The sequence below is a fragment of the Nesoenas mayeri genome (genome assembly GCF_963082525.1).
Source record: "Nesoenas mayeri genome assembly, chromosome: 4".
Taxonomy (NCBI): domain Eukaryota; kingdom Metazoa; phylum Chordata; class Aves; order Columbiformes; family Columbidae; genus Nesoenas; species Nesoenas mayeri.
The window spans coordinates 16701211-16724403 of record NC_137540.1 but is presented as its reverse complement, the minus strand read 5'-3'; positions in this window follow the sequence as shown (position 1 = coordinate 16724403).

The window sequence follows — 23193 nt, the reverse complement described above, 5'->3', positions numbered from 1 at the left end:
TGGAGCATCTCACACATGAGAAGAGACTGAGAGTGATGGGACCATTTGGCCTGGAGAAGACCAGGCTTTGGGGAGACCTTTTCACAGTGAACGAACACTTAATGGCACAAGCAAAGATGACAGATTCTTCTCAGAGACCAGTAACAGGGCAGGAGGCAAAAACTGAATGTTGGGAAGTCCCACATAAACATAGTAATTAAAATAATTTTAAAAGTGCTTGGGTTTCTTTGCTCTTTTATAACTGTGGGGGTGGTCAAATGCTGAAGCAGGTTGCCCAGGAAGTTGCAGATTCTCCATCTGTAGAGAGATCCAAAAATGCAACTGGAAATGGCTCTGAACAAACTGCTTTAGCTGACCCTGATCTGAGCAGGGCATTGGACCAAGTAACCTCCAGAGTTGCCTTCCAACCTCAACTACTCTGTGAAAGATGCCGTTAAGTGTGCTATGTAAGTAGATATGATCTGCTACACAGGGACAGATAACAAGGCTCATCCCAAAGTGCATTGGTGTTAGGGAAGAAGGAAAGAACAGGCAGTACTACTTTGTATATAGGCACCCATCTTCTAAGGTACAGGCTCCAGTATATGCTCAAAATTGTTAGTCATAGTAGCTGCTTGGAGTCAGAAGCAGACTTGATTGCTTAGCTATCCACTTACCATGGATATTTTCTTGATTCAAAAAAAAAAAATCCCCGTGCACGTGCTTTCTCCAGCTCACAGACCCTTGTGTGTGTGTGCACTGCTTCAAACTGAGGGTGAGGATCAAGGGAAAGATCTTGCAACTCACCAGATAGTAGGAAGTGCAAGCAGGTGGGATTTTGGCAGACGGTGGGCAGGCTGAGCAAGCAGGGCTTAGTCAAACTGCTCAGGAGAAATCCACAGAGAACCTAAATAAAAGAGCATGCAACATTTTGAGTGGTGGAGTTAACCAAGGAAGAAGTAGTGAGCGGGATCACACACGTTGACTGAAAGCACCTCACGATGGGATGGATGGGTCTGTATTGTCTGGAGAAGCTATGAGTTTCTTTAAGGTTTCCTAGAATCCAAAACCTCTCTGTAGCACAACAACCTCTGTCTTTTTCCTGAAACTGCAGGTTTAACTTAAAGGGAATTCTCTTGAAGAAAAATATAGCTACTGTTAGCCAGATCTCATTGTGGAAATATACAGAGATCATGTATTCATTAGTGTCTTTATCCTCATTAAAGACCTACAACAGGAACATTACACATGACCCAAACCAGTAGCAATGTTACAGTGTACTGCATAGTTTTGCACTCTCTTAGTAACCACCTCACCTCCTCTTGCCAGATCCATCTGGGATGGCTGAGGGCAGAGAAAGAGCTGCTTCTGTGCTCTCCCTTGCAGACCTTTGGCTGTCCAGTGATGCTATGACCTTTCACATTGGCACATCCAATACTACATAAGAAGGGTTTGAAAATTCATCATTAGTGTAATGTTAGTAAGTTCAGTAGTACATTGTCAATAGTGTAAGAAGAAATGCAACACATTTAGACTTATATGAAGACTTATTTGCTAAGAATCCATTCATTCCTTTTATTTTAACTATCTGGTGATTATAAAATATAAACAATTATTATATATTAATTCCTGAGTTATCAATTAATAGAATTAAAAGAGGAGCTCTATTTTTGTATTAATGGCTTTAGGTTTCTTGCTTAAGAATGGCTTGTAGTAAGTGTTTGATTATGTCACATTTCCTTCGTATTTGTTGCTTGCATTCAAAATAAATAGCTGGGGGTTTTTTGCTTAAGCATCACAAAAGCCACTTAACAGTAGGTAGTTGTAAGATGTGACTACTGTTTCCAGTTTCTCTCAGCCAAGATCATCACCCAGTTATCTGTAGTCATCACTCACAACTGAAGCCAACTTGGCAGTTCCTCAGGATTTCTATTTAAAAAGGACTCTAAAATAAAGGAGATGGGATGCTGGGGGAGAACCAAAACCACAGACAAACAAAAACAAATTAAATGCTGCAATTTTAAAAGTGATAAAACCAACTTATTTACTTCTCACTGTTGAAGTGCATCTGTAATTTTATCTTAGAAGCAGTTAAAGTTGTCTTATTTTTGGAGAGGTAAAGAAAGAGACAGACTTCTCATAATTTTGTTACTCCTTTTATTGTACAATCTGAAATTCATTGAGTCTCCTGAAAGACTGTAGAAGGAAGAATTGCAAGAAAGGAGAAACTCTAGGTTCTCTTGAAGAGATTATTTCTGCAGAGATATTAAAAATTTTCACACTCCTTCAGCTCTGATTTATTGAAGGAGGTAAAATTTGCCTTTATTATGGTAATAGTTTTAAATAATAGAAATAATAAAAGCTGACTATCAAGTTCACAAGACCTGCCTGATGAATCAGGGCAGGCATTTGTTATCCAAATTTATTTCATAGCAATTGCTAGGAGTTGAGCTGGGGCAAAAACTAACACCTGACTTTTAAACACTGTTTAAGCATCAGCACTGTTTGCCCAAGAAGAGAAAGAGTTTTGCTTAAGTGTTAGAGACTTTCTGCAACATAATCTGATTTCACTTTTGCTCAAAGTCATGCTGACCTTGAGAAAGCACAGAATTCATGGAAGCACATTATTTGTATATTTATTATGTAATAATATGCTTCCTTTGCTATTTTGTTTTGATTCTGCACTGTTACACCTGCGTAACTCCAGTGGCTGCTGACAGCTACAAAAGACAGAAATGAAACCCCCTTTCTAGGAAGTTTAAGACAGTACAAATCATTTTTTACAGTGCAGCAGTGATATACATTCTGAATCTTTTGAAGTACTCCATTTCCATTGCACAATTACTTTATTTTTCATAGATGTTTTAAAACTCTAACAGTGACCTCCATAAGATGACATTTCAGTTCCAGGAGACAGCAATGAGATGGGCTGTGCTTCTAACACAGGCATCTCTGGAGCATCTCAGAGTCATCTTCAAGGCTGTGCCACATCCCGGGGACCCAGCCAAGAGCAGCACCCGGCCTCTGAAGCCACAGTCAAACACAGCAGCCAAGATTATCACTTTCTTCAGATTTTCTTTGAAAAGAAATACACAAGTGTTTTTTACACATGCCATTCTAGATATTATAAGAGAAGGCAGTGGATTAACTCTGCTCCATGCTTTTGGGGGCCAAAGCTACAGGTACCATTTTACTTTGTCTTTAAAGAACTGTTTTATTCATTGGCCAGAGAAAGCTGTTTGACAGACCTCTGGAGCTGCCCCAGACTCCGCAGGGAGTTCATCTGGTACAATACAGCATCACACAGAGACTGTTATTGTGGTAGCGTTTGCATTTCACTAGGCATCTCAAGTTGTGCAGATGAATACATGATAATCAGTGCATCAGGGAGAAGAGGCAAGTCCAGGGACCAATCTGAAGCAAATCAGCTGGTGAACCTAGTCTGGAATTCAGAATAAGATAAACTACTCTGAATTTGATTTTTATTACATCCATTACCATGATACTTGATATTTACATACATAAATTCAAAACATCTAGACATAGTAGGACTCCTTCCATTTATTAAAGAATAATCCTGATTTTTCTAAAAGCAGCTAAAAACCCTTTTCACTAGCCTTGCAAAAGGATGTGGTGGGTGGCATGGCAGCAGAAACATTTTAGTGGAAGACTACTAATATTAGCAACACTAAGCTTATGCTATGTGGCATAACAAAGAGTTTTGCTTAGATCTTGTAGTCCCTGCCATCTTAACTGAGTCCTAAGTTGTAATTTTTCTAACTCCCCATTCTGGTACTCTCCCCTTCCTTTTCCCCACTTTCTGTTGCCCAATCTTCCTTGCCAGTCCTCCCACTTCAGTCCTGGCCTATCACTATCCTGTTATGCAACTCTCTACTTCTAAAACTCGCTTGAATTGACTTTCACTCCTGATGTCTAGTCAAAAACTCCTAGAAGCTGCCCAAAACTGCAGCTGAAAGTGGGGGAGAGGAGCCCCAAAACAATATAAAAAACCCCACCCCACACATCCCAAGAAAACATATCCCTAAAACAACAAAAACCCTGAAAACAAACACAACTACCCCCAAAAAAACAAACAAAGAAAACCCAAAAAGTGCCAAACACAAAACCTCCATTTCAGGACTGTGTGCTTCTCCACAGTTTCAGCAACTGCATCGCTAATGCACCTGAGCATACGTGAATTCCCCAATTTAAAAACGAAAGGAAAAAAAACGACAACAATTGGAATAGAAGCTCACAAAAGAGCAGAGCCCCTGAGCTGATCCCTCACAGACTCCCAGCAGCGAGTCTCCCAACAAAACACAGCTCCCAGAATAATGCTGGAGCCCTGCAGAGTTTTCAGCCAGATGAAAGCTTACTTATTCCAACTTTGTTTTTAGAAAGATGTTCTGCCTGTTATTTCACAAGAAGGGCTAAGAAGGGTAGGGGAAATCCTATCTGGCATAGCAGCTGGAAATGAAACAGTTGCTGTTTGGTTGCAAAATAGCAACTGAAACACCCTTGTGCTGAACAGCATTAGGCAATTTTAACACTGAACGCTACCATTTCCATTTATATCTCTGTTTGCTATTTCAAAGACTGATAGCAATAGTTACCATTTAATGAGGAGATAACGGAACTAAAAGAAATGTTACAAAGGAGTCCTTAAGTATATTGATTGATAAGCTCCACTTAAAAAAATAATAGTAATAATTAAGAGAGGGCAAGAGTAAAGAAGTGAACCCTGTATTTGGAGACAGAGTACTGTAAGTTCATGTCACCCTATTTTATAGATCTCTTGATGGAGATTTCACTGAAGGAAGGTGGATTTTGCCATAGCAGTAGCTTTACAGGATTTGAGAGTTCACCCCCACCCTCTTACTGCAAACAAGATTAATATCTCTCTGAACACCTCTAAAAGTGAAAACCAAGTGGCACCACATTTCTGCAGCTACATTATCAACTATTCACTGAGAGACTTTCTCAGATGAAAAAAGTAAAACAAACAAACAAACAAACAAACAACCATACCAAAAGACTATATCTTTTCTGGAGCCCACGTATGTCATCCATAGGATTGCTTCCATAAATTAGATACATTTAGCCATTTTGCTCCATGTGTCCATGCTCTGAAGGAAATGAAAAAAAATATGGAAACTCACTGTTTCTAAGCACTGTAAATTAATTAAGAAGCTTACATATAAAATGCTACCATGCTTTCTGTTGCCTGCATTAATTACGTAAGAAAGATTATGTGACTTGAAAGCTAAAAAGTAAAAAACACATTTTCCAAGTTTAGCCATGTAACAGTGATGAATTATTCCATTCAAAGAGTTCATTTTAAATTAGAATTTAAGATTTTAGTAGAAAAAAATAAAACATAGTTCACTGAAAAGCTTATTTTCTACTGTTGCTAGCAGTTCAAGTTAAAATTAAGCTACTCACTTGAGCTTTCTCACTCAAAAATCATCTCTGTACCAAATAAACTCATATGACCTGAATATGTTGCATGTGCCACTAGGCAATAAGTCCTAAAAGGCAATAGACTGGAATTACTGAAGGAGCTGCAGAAAACAGTTATAAATGAGAAAAATATCTTGAATGACATTTGAGACAAGTCTAACGTGTAAAACATGAAGGAAATATCTATCAAAGAAGAATAGGAAAAAATGAAAATGAATGTTACGTCCATTTATATTCAAGATATAGCCCTTGGGAGTAGCTTGGAACTTCTTGTAAAAAAAATGACTTCTTTTTCTTCCCCCCCTCAAGCAAAATGCAAAACTTTTCTCACTCACTTAAAATCATAGATCAAGATGAAACTGCACATGTTGCTTTTCACAATTGAGATGTTTTTATCAGTGAAATAAAAAGTTTCTTTAACTTTAACCATATATATATTTATATATTATAAATGAGTTTTTTCACCATTTCAGGATGACATTTCTCCCTTTCTAACTCCTCACCAGTTTAAAGACACTCTTCATTACAAGCATCATCTTGCCAAAAACAGCCCACTAGGGCAAAGAGGAGCACATGACGCTCAGGAAAAGTGAAAACCCGATATTTCCACAGCATCTAAAAGCTTTAAAGTAAAGGCTAAAAATTGAGTGTGTTTGTGCTATAAAAGTTGACTAACTAAACTTTTTTAATCTTTAATTTTATTTTTCTATTTACCTAAGACTGAAATTGATTTTGAAACTAATAGACCAAAAGGAGGCACAGATAGACAAGAGTCCACCCTCACTCCTCTGCCACAAACACCTCAGAGTCATTACTCATTTGTATCTCATGCAATTGAAAGGGACACTCACTTTGGAGGAAGCTGGTAGCTTGTTACTGGGTATTGCATTAATTCTCAGTTGAGCATAAGGCCGTTAGCGGACTGTTAACTCTCAACAAGAAAAGGTGAAATACGTTCAGTGTGAGGGAAGTTCATGCCTATAACAGAAGATAGAACCTACAGCAGGAAAAAAAATGGGGCATTGCTCCCAAAGGGCTCACAGTATCTGCTGCAGGTCGATACTTGCAACTAGCTACCCAAAGGAGAAATAAGAAGGATAAATTCTTGTGGGACATATTAAATCAGAACCTAGCAATTAAATTACTGATCCAACTCATTGAAGGCTTAGTCTATTAGTGACTAAAACCACCAAAGAACTTGTCCTATCTCATTCATATGTACTATTAGGAATGACTGTTCATTATTATAATGATTTTAAGACTTCAGCAGGACCCACAAAACTATTAAAGCACATTTCCCTCTTTTCACCAGAATCAGAGTATTAACAAGATCACCATCATCTGGAACATAGTGTATTGCAGTGCTTAACGTGTTACCAGAAGTTTAGTCTTTTGTTGTTTTGTTTGTTTTTACATCACAATACTTATTAGTGGGATCAGTTACAGTGTGCCTTGGAAATAGTAATTTCCCAATTCCATATTATTGATATAAATGGTTTCTAGGAGAAGTGCAAAGAGATATAGGTAAGAGACAAAGATATTTTATTTTGTAGAGAAGTTGCAGAGTTGGGGGGGGGGCGTTCGGACTGCAGATTAGCAGTATATGTTACAAAGAAGTCCTGTGATTTGTCTTTGTGGGAGCAGAAGACAGATAGGGACAGAATAATTCTCTGCAACTTGCACTTTTTTAATTATGGAGGGAGGGGGGCAGGGTGGGGCACAAGTCACCTTCATGTAAAAGCAAGATCTGATTTAAACCTGAGTATGTCACAACAGATCTCAGTCATAATTTTTATTAGTTTTTCCACTAGGAGACTTATTTACTCTGAGACACTTGAGAAAGTGACGACATCTTACAGACCTTCTTTGAAGAGGATTTTTGTCTTCAGGTGGTCCAGGCAGCACTTCACATTTCTGACCTTTTCTTTCTATTCTCAATGTAAAGAGATATCCGTTTAGTTTTCACTCCTCCTAAATCACTTTATTTTCACATCACTTATGTGTTACAGAATATCATTCCATGCTGATGTCTTCAATTTAAGAGAAGTGCACCCTTTAGGCTCCAGAAGTATTACCTATGTAGCGCAATTTTCATCAGCAGTACAACCCCCACTTCCTGTTCCTTACTCAAGCAGTATTAGTTAGTGTTCAACAATACTACAGTGGCATGAACTGCTAACAGAAACACATCTTGGAAAAATCCAATCAACAAAAAAATCTTGTAGAAATCATGGGCTGTCACAATACATAGTTGTATGGACATATGCCTAGGAAATCCCATTTCTTTCAGAGGGCCCTATATAAATAAACTTTTTTGAATACTTGTGACAGGTGCTCAAGGCAAGAAATAAACTACCCAGTCTCCTTGTAAGGAAAACAATACCAGGCTCATTTTTTTTTTATTTCTGACCTGAGATTTTACACAGTGAAGATAATAACAACTCAGAGACATTTTTACTTTCAGTGAAATTTATTATACTAGAAATGCCCAACCGTCCTGTTTTTTTAGGCTTACAGGATTTAGTCTAAGTGACAGTGCTCAAAACAACACATCTACTGCTTTCCCCAGAGATGAGAGGATCCCATAGAAAACAGAGTTTAAAAACACAAGCAGATTTTGGGTTTGTGTGTATTTGTAATTGAAACTCTCTTGTCTGTATCCATGATGTCCATTCATAGCTACCCTCTTTCAAAGCTTGAGTCAAATCTGATGCCTGAAAATTATTTCTAAGAGGAAAATTCATCTGCTTTTCAAAAATCTGACGTTTACTTCCAATTTCTAAACCTCAACCCTTAATGAGTGATAATGAGTATTGGAGAAGGCACAAGGAGAATTTTTGATGCAAGATCAGAGGCAATTCAGAAACTCAAGGACACTTGATAAGTCAGAATTTACCTAATAAACGAGCTGCATTTTTGATGTATTTTGATTATGTTATCCTTTGCTTTAGTTTGGACTTTCATGACAGTTGAAAGCAAAGTTATCTTTATCACAGAAACATTTAAAATGAAATCAGTTTGAAAGAAAACTATGTATGATATTAAATTGTAAATAATTCTAAAGTTTCACAAGAACAAAAGGTCAGATACATAGCTTATGTAAATCAGTGTTGCCTCTTTGATGTTAATGGAGTTGTACTAGTTTCAAGTGAGAATTTGGTCTGTTATGCCCTGAACTTCACATTTAAAAACACTTTCTTGTAAAATCTGTCTTGCCCTAATCCAGATATGTCACATTAATTTAGTGGGGAAACCAGAGATACCAAAACAAGAGCAAAGAAAGCAGAAGTGTGTCAAACATAAGTCCAAAAAGAAAATTACTGTTTTAAGCCTCTGTCTCCATCATCTCACATTTGTTTTCTCCATTTTCACCATTTCTAGCAATCCCGCTTCTCCATATATTGTCTAAACATGAATGCAAGACTCAACTGTCTACATTAATTCTTCATCACAATTTACAGTATTTGGTTAACACATTTGTCTTATTTGGTTAAGTATTTGTTAAGACATTTACACCTTAAGTCCAGTCACACTGAAAGTCATGTTAAAGCTGTCTGGAAACTTGACATGAGATAGGATATAAACATTAGAAACTTCATTAGATATGATGGGCCACAGACATACGGACCACTTGCTTTGAAATAATTTCTATGACCAAGAGAGCTACTGAATGAAGGTTGTAGATGGGTTATGATTTGTTTTCTATCTACCTGCCCTGTTAATTGGCAGATAAAGTTGTGCAAAGACTTGCTTAAAAGCTTCATATCCAGAAGCTGTACATAGGAAGACAGTTTGGCCTAGCACACTTCAACAAGCTTCCATGTTTCAATGATTGTATAAAGTGTGCAAGCATCTCAACAGCAGCCAAGTTCCAGTGGCGTTGTCTCAGAGACTTTCAATCACAGAATGGTTGGGGTTGGAAGGGACATCTAAAGATCAGCTAGTCCATCCCACCTGCAGGTTCACCTAGAGCAGATCGCACAGGAATACATCCAGACAGGTTTTGACTGTCTCCAGAGACAACAGCTAAATTAAAACTCAAAACTCGATGTCATGAAATTATACAAAAAAGAGCCAAAAGAATAGAAGCTCAAAATGGAGAAATACCCACGAGAAATCTCTAAGCCATTGCCTGTGTTTTCTTATAAAAAATTTGGAACCATTGCATTCAATGATCTTTTAAAGCAGTGCTTTGCTATATATTTAATTTAAAAAAAAATCTTCCTGAATCCTAGCTTATATACACTATCCCTACTGCTTGTACAAAGGACAAACTTCTTTAAAAGAGGAAGAGGGTGTTTCAGTGACTTTGTGGCATCTGAGGCTCACTTTTTCTAGACTCAGACAACCCTTAAATTTTGCATACTACTAGGTATAAGGAAAGACAGGAGGACAAGCAAGGAGGATAAAGTGTAAGTGGTTTAAATAGACAGAAATAAGCTAAAGTGTGCTGCCCAAAACTGAATGTCCTGTTCTGTAAAAGGACTTGCCAGCGCTGAAGAGACAAGAAGGATTACTTGAGAGATGGATGGTATCCTGCTCACTGCTTCCAATTGGAGCTTTACATTTTACAAAGACATTTATCAAGATGACTCTCATGCTCAGCCTGTGGCCCACTGTTCTTTCCTGCAGATCTTTTACCTCACTAGTTATACATACTTGCATTTATGCAGCAGAAACTCAGCTGGAACAATCTTAAACTTGTTGTCAATCACATACTATTCCTTTTAGGACACTTCTGCACTTAAGCTATTCCTGCCTGCACCTGCCATTCTTCCTACAATAGAAGTATTTAGTAATGCAATAAGCTTAGTGATTTCTCTGTTCTACAAGTCTTTTACAAAAAAATATCGAACAGAACTAAATTTAAGAAAGACCAATAAAAATCACACTCTTTGTATCTTTCAATTTCACAGATACTCTCAAAGTGTAGTTTTCTTAAGTAGCTTTGAACTCTCCTAGATGTAGTTCCCCCAGTTTCCTTAGGAGCATATCACACAAGTACTCTAAACTTCACAACTTCCCTTTGGTCTGGAGGGCTCATTACCCAAGCAGAGAAGGAAATGAGATTGACTTGGCATAATTTAATCTCAACAGCTCCACATTATCTTCTTAGTGCTTAATTTTTTCTAATATTTCTCCAGAAACTGAGTATAACTTGATTGCAACTCCAAGACTGCTACTCAGACACACACATTCCAAAAAAAAAAAAAAAAAAAATATATATATATATATATATATAAAAATATATATATATATAAAAATCACACAAGCATGAAAGATCTTCAGTTTCACTTCTTTCCCTATGTTCCACTTGTCAAAATTTTTTTGTTCGCTAATCATGGTATGTTTATATCACCACCACAGAAATATCCTTGTTGTAAAACCTTATATTAACATCACACACAAATATATATACCCAGCATTACTATTTCAGAACTGTTGATCCATCCTTCCAATGACTCTTCAGAGATGCTAAATGTGGACCGACTCATGACCCCACAGGACCACCACACAACCAGATCACATTATCAAGATAAGATTATAATATCGTTCAAATATTATCTTGTACTGTCCGAAAAAAATCATTACTTCCCCCCGTAAGATGAAAAGCATAGCTACTCCCTTAGTCTAAACAGGGTTAGGCAAAAAGAAAAAAAAAAATCCTAGCATTATTATATTTTCTAAGGTACAGTGCACTGGATGTTAAATGTCAGCTTTTAGTATGAAAACCAATGGTTGTGACACAAGCTGGTATGTATTAGTTCCTCCCTTTCCCCCAAGTGTCTAATCTGTGTTTACTCAAATTTGATTAATTGTTTAAAAATACTTTCAATGTAGTGATCTATATATTTTTGCTATACAAACAACATACAGAATTCCAGCTAAAATAAAACACTGTGACATTTCTCTTCCTCTAAAACTTTGCAAAAATAAAACTTTAAGATCTTAAAAATAACACAACATACAAACTGGCTCCAAGTGAATAATTTAAAGCAAAGGGTAAATCAAATTTGAATAGCAGAAGTAGGCTAGATAGGGGAGGGAGGAAGAGATGAAACAAGCATTTTATTTTCTTCGTGTCTGGATAAGAAATTTGGACACAAAACTGAAATCATCCATCAACCATATTACCAACAACACTCTTGCTCAGGGCAGCTGTTCTTCAGGTCAATCATTTGAGAATCTTTAAAAAAAGAGGCAGTTTGGGTCAAGAAGTAACCCAAATAATTTCAATGTTAACAGGTACTCTGCTTCTAGATGATGTCAGGATTGTAGTATTCTGTTTTTTTCCTCACCACTACTACAGTTTTTTGTTTGTTTGTTTGTTTCTTTTTTTCCTCACCACTATTACTGATTTTAGTGCTGGAGGATAAAAAATGGCAGTGTACTTGGTAATTCACTTAGTACAACACTCATCTTGAGGAGTGACAGTGATGATACATAGCCATATTCCCTTCTGAAAATCAAAGAGTAAAGATTGCTCCATTTCCTATATCACTGATATTATATCAATGTTCACATATAAGTGACAGAGAATATCTATGTATTAAAAGCTATCATTATCACCTATGAATGTAATAACTTTTAATAACTTCAGAGATCTGGGCTCTGAGACTACTAAGCAGCTTATGAATTTACAGGAAAGATAAGGTCAGAAATTTCTTATTTCAAGCATGACATCTATTTGTTTAAAATAACTGACAATAATTAAATATAAGAGATCTGTACATACGGAACTCCTATGGACAGGTTTCTCTGTGTAAAAAAGAAACCCAAATCATTCTACTCTCAGATACTCAAACTGTTATTCAATTCAAACTTGACTTATTCATATGCTACAAACCATCAAAGAGTAATACCAATACATTTTTAAAATTTAGGGAATTTAAACTAAGCAAGTGATGAATTTATATTACTGTTTATTAGAGACAAATAAGCATTTACTCCAGCAAATTCCTCAATAACTATGCAGATGTTTCAGACACATGGACAGCTAAAATTTCAGTTATCTAATTTAAGACAGAAAAAACTACTGTTTCTTTCTTCAGTTGTTTTGTGCCTCCTAGCTAATAACTAAATATATTCACTTTTTTCATTATGTTCTTTGAAGATTAAAGACATGTCTGACTCTGTGTTGGATCTGCCTGGACAGTTGACAGCCCATTAAACTAAAGTAGTATAAGCCATACATTTTAAGGTCCTGATTTCCAAAGCATACCAAAATTACTTACTATATACGTAAAGAGTACTACTGAGACACTTTGAAATCATATCTTTGAATTGCTTTGAGAAATAGATGTGCTTCTACTTTTATAGCAAACTAGTAACGCTGCAATTAAAACATCCTTGTGACAAGAAACCTTACAGAAGTAGTCCGAGGTGAATCCATTATTAACACCATTATTGTAAAAATTCATATTAAAATATTTCAGCTATAGTGTTCCCTTCTTTTAATCCAAGGACACACAGAAAAATATCCCTAGCATAAGCTAAATACTGCTGATGAACTGTTTCCTGTTTTTAACTGATAGTAAAAAATAAAGAATACCATTAACTTGATGCGCATTTCATCCCGGCTTTCCCTCTGACCATTGTAATCAAACTGTAGAGGAAGATATTGTATTTTTCTTTAAACAGTAATTCTAAATTTTGTTTAGTTGTGATGCGCTCTTATGAGCTTCCTGTAGCAATACATAAATATAAAACGGTGAGCTCTGCACCCCTGTATTTATTTGCACTGTGTCCCTGCTATTTTTTTTCTCTCTAATTCCAGTCAAAACCCAAAAAGGCAGGCTTAAAGCTTCAAAGAGATCTTTCATAAATATATTTCTGACAAAGTTTTTTCTGAAAATATGGATGAAGCTTTGATGTGAATATTGGAGACCCCCTCAAGTTTAAGACACAAATGCAATGCAAAGAAGTACAAACGCATCTAACATACTTTTTGGTCGTGGACCTGACAAAATTGGTTTACATTCAAAAAAACAGATTTTGAACCACAAAAGTAATCAGTTAAGCAGCTAAGAGAATGCATAACAGGAATTGTCTGGACTTTTCTTTCTGATGCAAAGCATTCCAGTGATCTCATCCCTTCTGTAATGGGTTAAGGATACAGTTCAGACAAGTTGCCTAGCAAACACCCTCTGTCACGAACCCAGATCAGTCTCAGCCGGACTTCAGCTTAGGCTCCAGCTTAGCTAGCTGTTTCTCTCAGCTTTCAAGGGAAAGCACACAATCACATCTGCACCTCCATGATTATCCTTGTCAACAGGAGCAGAAGTTGCAAGAATGACAATACACAATTATCTTACCCAAAGGGAGGCTGAGTAAAAGTAAAATGGAGCACTAGACACACACATTTGTGTTTTACCTGCTCTCAAGCAGACACCCAACACACCCATACAGTTCTTTTGACAGCAAAATACCTCCCTCCAGAGTGTCACATACTGTTTGGGTTTTGCATGCACAAAAACCAACCAACCAAGCACCACCATCCCCACACCTCCCAAAAAAAATATGTGTAAAGAGTAGATTTAAACTGATAAAGTTATTCAAATATGTTGAGCCAACTTCTGAGATTTCTCAGTAGAGTGTTCTACTCTTTGAAACACTTATCCCACTTCTAAAAAAAGTGAATGAGGAAGAATAAGAGTGATTTTTCAGGATAAATGATGGCACCTAGAAATTCTGCTGTGAATTACTAACCATAAGACAAAAATGAAGTACCCACTTTTCCAAACTGTGATGGTTATTCTCCATCAGTACAGATACATTGCAAAACTTTTGGGCCAAAACATGGAGAACACGGGTGCTAGGATGCCCAACAGAGATCTAACTTGTGTTCAATTTATAATAATTCAGTTCTTTGTACAGGCAAAAAAATATACCTTGAGTCACTTTTTTTTCTCCTAACTGAAACTATTCGTTCATTTCTGCAACAGTACTGTTGAATCTGTGAATTTTGAGAAGAGAGGCAAGACTACAATAGAAAACATTCACTGAATCTATGTTGCATGTTTTCAGACAAGTAGTAGTACTCCTCAGGATTTTGAAGTAGTATGTGTTAAAAACTGTGTTAAAACCTATTTCTAGACTACATCCCTCCTATGTGTCCACAGTAAGCTGGCTAGAATCTGGAATTCAGAGTTCTGTGTATTAAGCTGGCTAAACTGAGTTGGAGTCTACTTATTCAATATGAAATTAATAAGAAAAAGTTGATAGACACTGCACGAGTTTCCATATTATCTGTTGTTCCATTTAGTACTACTCTTTAACTACATACCTTCAAGTTTTAGTCAGATATACTGTAGGAGTGGACATACATCAGATAGTACTTGCATACATTAAGAGAGTATACATATGCTCATAGTATAAGTGTTTTAAGAAATTAAAAACAAAACAAAACAAACAAAAACCACACCTGAAGTAAATACACTTTCAAGGGATACAAAAAAACCCCACACACCTCAAACAACAACAAACCAGAAACTGGTAACAGGCAGCAAAGTAAATAGTATCAAAACATTATCAATTCACACCTCAATTTCTCTTCAGCAGCTCTTCTAGTTTCACTTTGACTCTAGTTTGTTTCTATGCAAGTTTAAAGGTCTCTCTGTAGCTGGAGTGGAACCATCACCCTTTGCTCAGCTCTATTCCAGAAAGAAAGAAAACAATAATGAAATTCAAATAATTTAAAGCAGCATTTTTAAAGTGAGGTCACAGAGCTGTATGATGTCCCTGTTAAACAGTACATGATTGCATCGCTATTTTTTTAGAAATAAACAGAAAGGGCAACTGAATAAGTGAGCAGGTGGATATCAGAAAAGAAAATCAGGAGTAAAATAGTGTCATTTCATGTAATTTAATCTGAACCCTTACTTCTTGATCTTCTTTGGAAGGGACCTTCAACAGCATTAGAAAATTCAAGGTAGCTAAGCTGTTAATAAAATAAGTATAATATTTTAGATAAAAGAAAGCAATTACATAGATTATGCTACAAGACACAAGTAGTGTATTTCATTACAGAACACATCCTTTCTTTGTATTTTTTTTTTATTCAGTAATTTGGACAGAACTGTTTAAACTTCAACAACCACTAAAGTATTCCTTAGGTACTATTGGACTGTACCTTTTTCAAATATGAGGCTCCTTTTCACTCCCACCTTTAAACACTTTCCATAAGCAGACCCAGTAATATGCAGTAGGACGATGATAAATTCATAGCATTTTGGCAAATAAGTGCAGAATAAATGTCTGTCTGAGGAATTCTGAATTCCATCTGTTGTTCTTCTGTTCTGACACTAAACTGGGATCGTATGATTCTCTAGTTACTTAATGTCCACTTCTATACTTTAAATATGTTATTTCATCAGATTGAGTGCTCATGTTCAAATTTGCTCTAAAGAAGCAGAAATTGCATTTAGAAAACAGGATTTCCTTTCTTTTATTTTAGTACTTGGCACTCACTACATTCAACATGTAACACAATGCAGTAGATAATACTGTAACAGCTAATGAAATAAAAGCTACCCAACATACATATATGATGGTGAAGTCTATCAATACAAAAATACTGTTCAATTTTCAGTGGTTTCAGGTCAAACTATTCACCAAACTTCAGCAATCGCTCCCAGATCTCAGCTCCAGAGGTGGCTGTTTACTTCTGAGCATCTAGATGATCTTTTGAGGTCCCTTCCAATCCCTAACATTCTGTGATTCTGTGAATATTCTCGCTTACCATGTTCAAGTGGCATTTTAGCATAAAATCTACTAGTTTGGCTGAAGAAGAAGGTTTCTATTTTAACAGTAAGAATCTCTGCTTCAAAGTAATATACTATGAAGGCTTGCATGGACAGTATATCCCAGCATAGCGTGGCAGGTCTTGTGACATGGTGAGATCAATTTGAAAGTATACACAGGGGATCCAAGAAACATTCTTTGAAGGAACAGCTTGTTCTTTAAAAAAAGCTATATAATCTTCAAGGAAAATAGGAAAGTGTAGGGTACTTTCCTACACTTCAATCCATCAGAGCCTTTCTGAGCTTCTGAGCTTTCTTTTTTATTTTTTATTTTTAATTTGTACTACAATAAGTAGGTGATGTTCAGATCCATTTTCTTTTTTGGAGAGTTTTTGTCTGGTCTTTTTTGATAAATACCTGAGCAGACATAATTTATCATGTCACCTCCATATTGACAGCTCTGTCCCTTTGTATAATTTATTTTTAACAGAATTAGAAGTTAAGAGTCACCATACTACAAAAAAAAAATTATTTTGGAAAACCATTGTGATAACATGCAAAACTCTTTCCTTGTGCTAATGTTCATTCACTTAGTGAAATAGGGTCAATGTATGACTGCAGAAGTATATAAAAAAGAATGGACCACTTCAGGCAGAAAAAAACATATACTTTTTTTTTCCCATTTTTTTTCTGAATTTTGACAGTTTTGTATTCTGAGGGTGGAGTGACAGAATAGATTTACGCATGGAAGGATTTATATAATTTGACAAAAATTCAGACATTATATAAGTTGCCAATAATATTCATCCTTCTATGAAACAAGTAGCAAACAGTAATTCAGCTGAAGAGGTGGGATGAGATGGTTTTACTAGCACAAGTAAAGGGAATCCAAGACGAGAGCAGAAGTGAAAATGTAGTGTAGCTCCAGGAACAAACAATTAGGAGCTGACAATTGGCAAAGAAAAAGAATCACAGCTTTGTATGTAGGAAAACACTGTAATTAAGTTAAATTATGTCTCTGATGCTGTTTTTGTACTGTAGAAAGAAGTATCCAGCTACCAGCCCAGAAGAGTGGTAGCAAATTTATCACATAATGAATTTTGCTGTGTGGTGAGGAATAGTGGAAAATGAACAGTGATTGAGTACCAGCCTAATGCAGTGTATTTGTCACTCTGCGTGAATTAAAAAGCTAGAGGGACACTGTATAATATTTGCTGTCTGTGTTTTGATTCATGGTGTTGTTCGCTGTCTTAGAACTATTAATGATAATGTCTGGTGAACTTCTGAATTTGGAAGAGCTGGTTAGGGTATTTTCAACTGGAAGCATCTTTAAATAAATTTCTGAAAAGTTCAGTATGTTCAGCATAACCTTGGACCACTAAGACTGAATTTGTTGATCAGCATCATGTATCTTTACATTATTTATGTATACAGCTAGATTTTTATTTTTATAGCTAAAGTCAGTGCCTGCAATGTCACTGGTGATAATGTATTACTACTTTTAATCTATGGAAATAGGAGAAAAATCACATAGACTTAATAGGAAATATTATGGTAATCCCCATATATCAGTTAAGATAACTCTATTTCAGCAGGGTATAAATTGCCACGGGCTGCTTCTGTATTCAGACAACTCTGAGACTTAAAAGCAAATGCAGATATGTGTTTCACTTTTCCCAGAGTTCATCAACATAGTATAATTCTTGATTCAACCAATGAAGAGGAAAGAGATATATGTGGGTCGTGGGGAGTTCAGAATGACTGAAAGACACTACCACACAGTGTCATAAGTAATGTTGCCCAAATTGTGTGATAATGGTGGCTGTTAGGTTTTTCTCCACCGGTTGTGGAGAAAAATCTAAGGGAAAATGCCAGCTGAGGATTATAAACACATATGGAGAAAGATTTGGTGAGGAGCAGCGGCCTATGCTATCTACTTTGTTAAAATAAAAAGTGAAAAATCTATTGCCCTGAGGCAATATTTCATATCACTAATAATATCTTTTTCTTACACCACCTCAGCAATATATAAACATACAAACATATGAAATATAATACGTATATTCACTGCTTCAACCATGATAACAACAGAGTTGGAAATACCTTATTTTAATAAGCAAGAATGGCAGAGGAGGAAAACTGTAACTCAAAGTTCCCGAAGAAGGTTTTGCTATAGAGAAGAGGAGGAGCCTGTCTTTGCCACATTGCAGCACTGGGGTCCTTCATCCCCGATCGCGGGTTAAGGCCACATTGCGTTACACACTGTGCAAATTTCTGAACAAAAAACTGCTTGCTGGTCCAACCCATTTATCCACTAGATACAAGTCAAAGGCAACCCTACCACACTGGAAAGACATGGGGTAAAAGCCCAAGGAAGCAACAGATGACATACAGCCCCAAATGCCCAGAAGCTGCTTTGGAGACAATGTAGGGGAGCAGGGGTAGGAGAGTGGCAGCAGCTGGAGGGTGCATGGGTCCCAAGACGATATTCAAGAGGGATGTTGGGTGCAAGGGCATCTATGCAGCTTTATCAGGCTGCTCCAATTTTTATCCTTGTCATTTTATGCCTCTCATATGTTCTCCCCATCTTTATGACAAATCCTGTTATTTTGTACACACCCATCTGAACGAAGGAGCTGATCATCCATTCCTGTGCTCAGACAGAGCTAAGCAGAGCAGAGCGCATGTGGAATGGGGCAGGAGATGGGGGTTGCCATGGGAACCCATCACTGGTACCAGATTGAAGCAACCTGGTCTAACTTTTATCAATTCACAATGACTACACGTGTTCAACCATGGTATTTTCACTCTACCATTTTGAATATTTGCTTTACTATTCTAGAAATTCTGAAAAAATTCACTCATAAAACAAAGTAACATTAAAAAATCCAGTTTTAAATATAAAGCTTTGTAAGACCTGAGCCTGTCATGAAAACAAATTGTAGGATTTTCTTTTGTTGGTTTGGGTTTGGTTTTGTTGTTGTTGTTGTTTTTTTTTTTTTTTTCTCAATAGTAAGCTGATATGCAAGAGAGTTAAAAAGACTTCAGGGTATTTTATTTATCAGCCATTGCTTGCTTCATTTGATAATACAGCCTAAGCAGGGTAGCACAGAAAGAATCAGAGGTCTCGGAGTTGCTCCACACTAATCTCTCTTTTGTTAATGTTTCAGGATCAGCTTTAGGTCATAAGAGGTCCCTGTTGAAAGCCAGCTTAGATTGCTCACAGAGGAAAAATGATAGAAGAGAGGAAGAGGGGTCAAAGCCCATTGTGAAAGCCATCACAAAATATGCAATTTTCTTTTGATAATATCATAACATTGACATAAGGAATACATCCTTGAAATATGAGTGACTTTATGTAACCACGTCAGACTATGTATGACGTGTATTGCATACAAACAAATCTATAAAAATAGTAAGCTATTAAAAAGACAAAATGTTTTGATTACCTGTTTGAAATCAATTTAAAACTAACTTCCTTGAAATGCAGGGCATTTTGCCTTTGTTTATGTGAGTTCAGTCCTGAGCAACTTTTGCTTTCTTCTCGTTGTCTGGCTTTTGTTCTTTCACTTTGTCTTTTTGGTGGACTTGAAAAGAGCCATTTGCTTAGTGTGGCTCTTTCAAATAGTGTCAAGTATGAGTGAATAATATACCAGCCTTTGTGTGCAGAGTCTGTGTGAAGTCACTGATAATGCATGCTTTAAGGCAGCTCTGTGTATTTTTTTTTAACTTCCATTATATCCATTTTCAAGAAATATACCACTCTTGGATGCAGATCAGTATACATTCTTTTCTAGAAGTGCCACTAAGTTAATGAGTCACCTCTCCAGTTTGAGTTGCTCCAGATACAGCGTGAACTGACAGCTCTGGCCAGATAAAAGCATTGCAGAGTATTCTGCAAAGGCCACATTGACTGTCCATGCATGGGGAATGCTGCCACCACTGATGCTTAGTTGCTGACAGTCCCAGCACTCTATTCCATGACCAAGTGGTAATCAGCAAAGTACTTGCAGCTGGTAGAAGGTGAGCTGGTGGCACAGGCAGCACCCGCTCTTTGCCTGACTTCCAGCTGAGAGAAGCATAACAGATGGCTGGGAAGGGAGAGAGGGTGAAGAGCAAACATCCACAGACCAATGAACAATCTCCTTGGACTAAATGTGCCCATCTATCCAGCAGATCGGGATTCCAACTTCATACTGGTCTTCTAGATACAACTGCAATAATGAGCATAATTTTGAAATAGAAGAAATGACGTTTACAACAAATCAGAAAAAAAAAAAAAATAATACCAATCATTACCTTTCTATTTCCAAGTAAGCAATGGTTTTAATCACAAGAGTATTACTCTGTGATTGAGAATGGATGGGAGAATGGAAGACACAATGGTTCACGTGATTATAAATAGGAAGAGAAGTGCCACCTCCTGTTGAGTTAACCATCCCATGCCTTCCACTGTGCAAGGAATACACGATAGATGACCAGAGTATATAAGTCTTCCTTTCAAAGCCACCTTTCCCTATGCAAGCTGACCCCCAGCTACATCAGGCAGCTTACAGTATCGCTTTCTACTTCATATCCTATTTTTCTGAGCTTTAAGCTGAAGTGTGTGATTTTTCATGTTTGTATCTCAACCCTCAGCCCCCAACTACTTCCAATCAGCAGGTTTACTCATCAACGTCTAAAAAGCTAAGTTTTCCAAAATATATGGTTTTAAAGGGTCCACAAAATGTTTATTTTCTCTGTTCCTTTTGTCATAATAAGCTTGTTTTTTCTATTTAAAAATAAGTTGCACACTTTACAAGGACTACTGGCCTGCATGAGTAGATTGTGACAGTTTCTGTCTTTTACAAACCTGAGACACAGTACTCTTGCAGGAACTTCAATTCACTGTATGCTGTCAGTTCTCAAGTATATTTAGCAAAATCAGCACTGTGACTACTGACCCTTCTTGGAGTCAGCTGAATGTATATAGTCTTTAATTACTATATAGGGTATAAGAGCGTCAGCGAGCTTATATAACTGTGATCTCAGGATCCTTTGAATATTTATCATTAGCAGGTCAAAAAGGGGTATACATCTATATATATACAGAAGGTGGAGAAAATAACACCTTGTCCCACACTCTGAGCTGTAAAAGGCACCCATGCAATATTTGTTGTCCTTTCCTGGTGAATTTTGTAAAATCCAGTAAGAGGCAACAGTCTTTCTGCAGATAGCAAATCAATGGAGAGAGATCTGAAACAATCTGGCCTTCCAGCTTCTTGTAGGACACATCAGGACAGCGATGGTTGCAGCTGATGACAGACAGCCCTCAGGGTTGTCACTGGGGCCATTCTGGAGTCTTTACCACCATTCATTTGTGATCAGAGCCCGCACTAATTTTAACACCCCCATATATTGGATGGTGGGAAAGAGAGAAGGGTAAAGGAGAAGCACAGATTTGACCTGGTATGCTTGTTTCTCGTGCCCTTTCTCTTTGTAAAAAAGAATTTGTAGCAGCAATGCCTTTGGGATCAGATGGCTGCAGCAATGGTACAAAGTGTACCATGGACAGCTCTTTCTAGACATAGTTAATGCAATTTTACTACATGTGCAGGCTGCAGCCTTTTATCTAATGTTAGGATAAACATGGCTTTTCAAGCTTATTGGATAAAATACCAAACGGCACTGAGATACAAAAAGTTTCATATTTTCTTCTATTTTTTTTCTTCCTTAGGGCAAGCTGAAAAAAAAAGCACAGAAACCTGAGATTTTAATCTCCAAGTGGTTATCCTGATAACTAATAAATCTAACCTTTCCAAGCAGACGTATGAAGTTAAGGGGACTAATTGATCATGTTGGCACAAAGGTGTTGTTCATTCTGCAAAGGCCAAGTTAATCCACATTGATGTGATTCAAATTAACCTTAATCAGCTACTAAGCTGACTGGGATTTCATTACTGGATATGCCACAATTAGACATCTCCTGTCTTTAAATGCCCCTCAGCTTTATTGCAGTGATTTTTTATTTTTTTTTATTTTTAATAATAAACACCCATTTACACATCAGATGCTATTAGTGTAATTGGCTTTAAGATTGACTTTTTTGTGTAGTCACTTTTTGGTTCCGTTTATTCTGAAAAGGTCAAGTAATACAGATTGATGTGATCTAAATTAACCTCAAACAGTTACTTCTCTTCTCAGAATGATATGCTGTCATGGTAGAGAAGGATCAGACAGTTGCTTTCTCTTTCCTTTCCCCTCCCCCTTCCCCCATCCCCTTCCAGACACATAAATCAGACATACTTCATTCCTGTAGGCAAGTGCAAAACACTTACAACTTTATACATTATCTTCATAATAGAATTCAAACCAGTTGACTGTCCATCAGAAAAGTTTATTTTTTTCCCATTGAAGCAATGTAGGTATGCCACACACTGTACAAAAGATATGCTTTTCAAACCAGCTTTTGCTTTGCAACTTAAGCCTGAGCCAAAGCCGTTTTTGCAAAGCTTTCTTCTTTTGGACTTCATACCTCAAGTAGACAGTGCGAACACAATTTTCAACTGCAAATTCACAGGCTGTGTGCTTGACTGTGGCACTGAGCAAGAAAAGAAGGTTCCCTCATTTTATTTGGTTTCTTGTGGAAAACAAGTGTAATTTCCTTAGCTCTCCTCTCCTTCGATTATCTCCAGGTAAGAGTAATGCCTCTTAACACTTCCTTGATGAAATGGAAAGGTACAATGAGTGAAACACTCAAAGACAGCCATAAGAAACATGAGACAAAAATGATAACTTTTCTTCTGAGGGAGGGAATTAAATGGGGAAGCTGAGAGCAGCAATAACAACTCAAAACCAGCTCTTTCTCCAGCCCACCACATATGCTCTCTAAAGAAAGTCAGCTTCCCTGCAGGCTGGAGATGGCAATGAGGAGACACCTCCAAAAGCCATGTCCATGCTGTTGGAAGGATGTTTTCTCACCCATTACAGAGCGGTAACTCTGGGTGTCCCAGCCCTGACTGCCCCTCTGTGC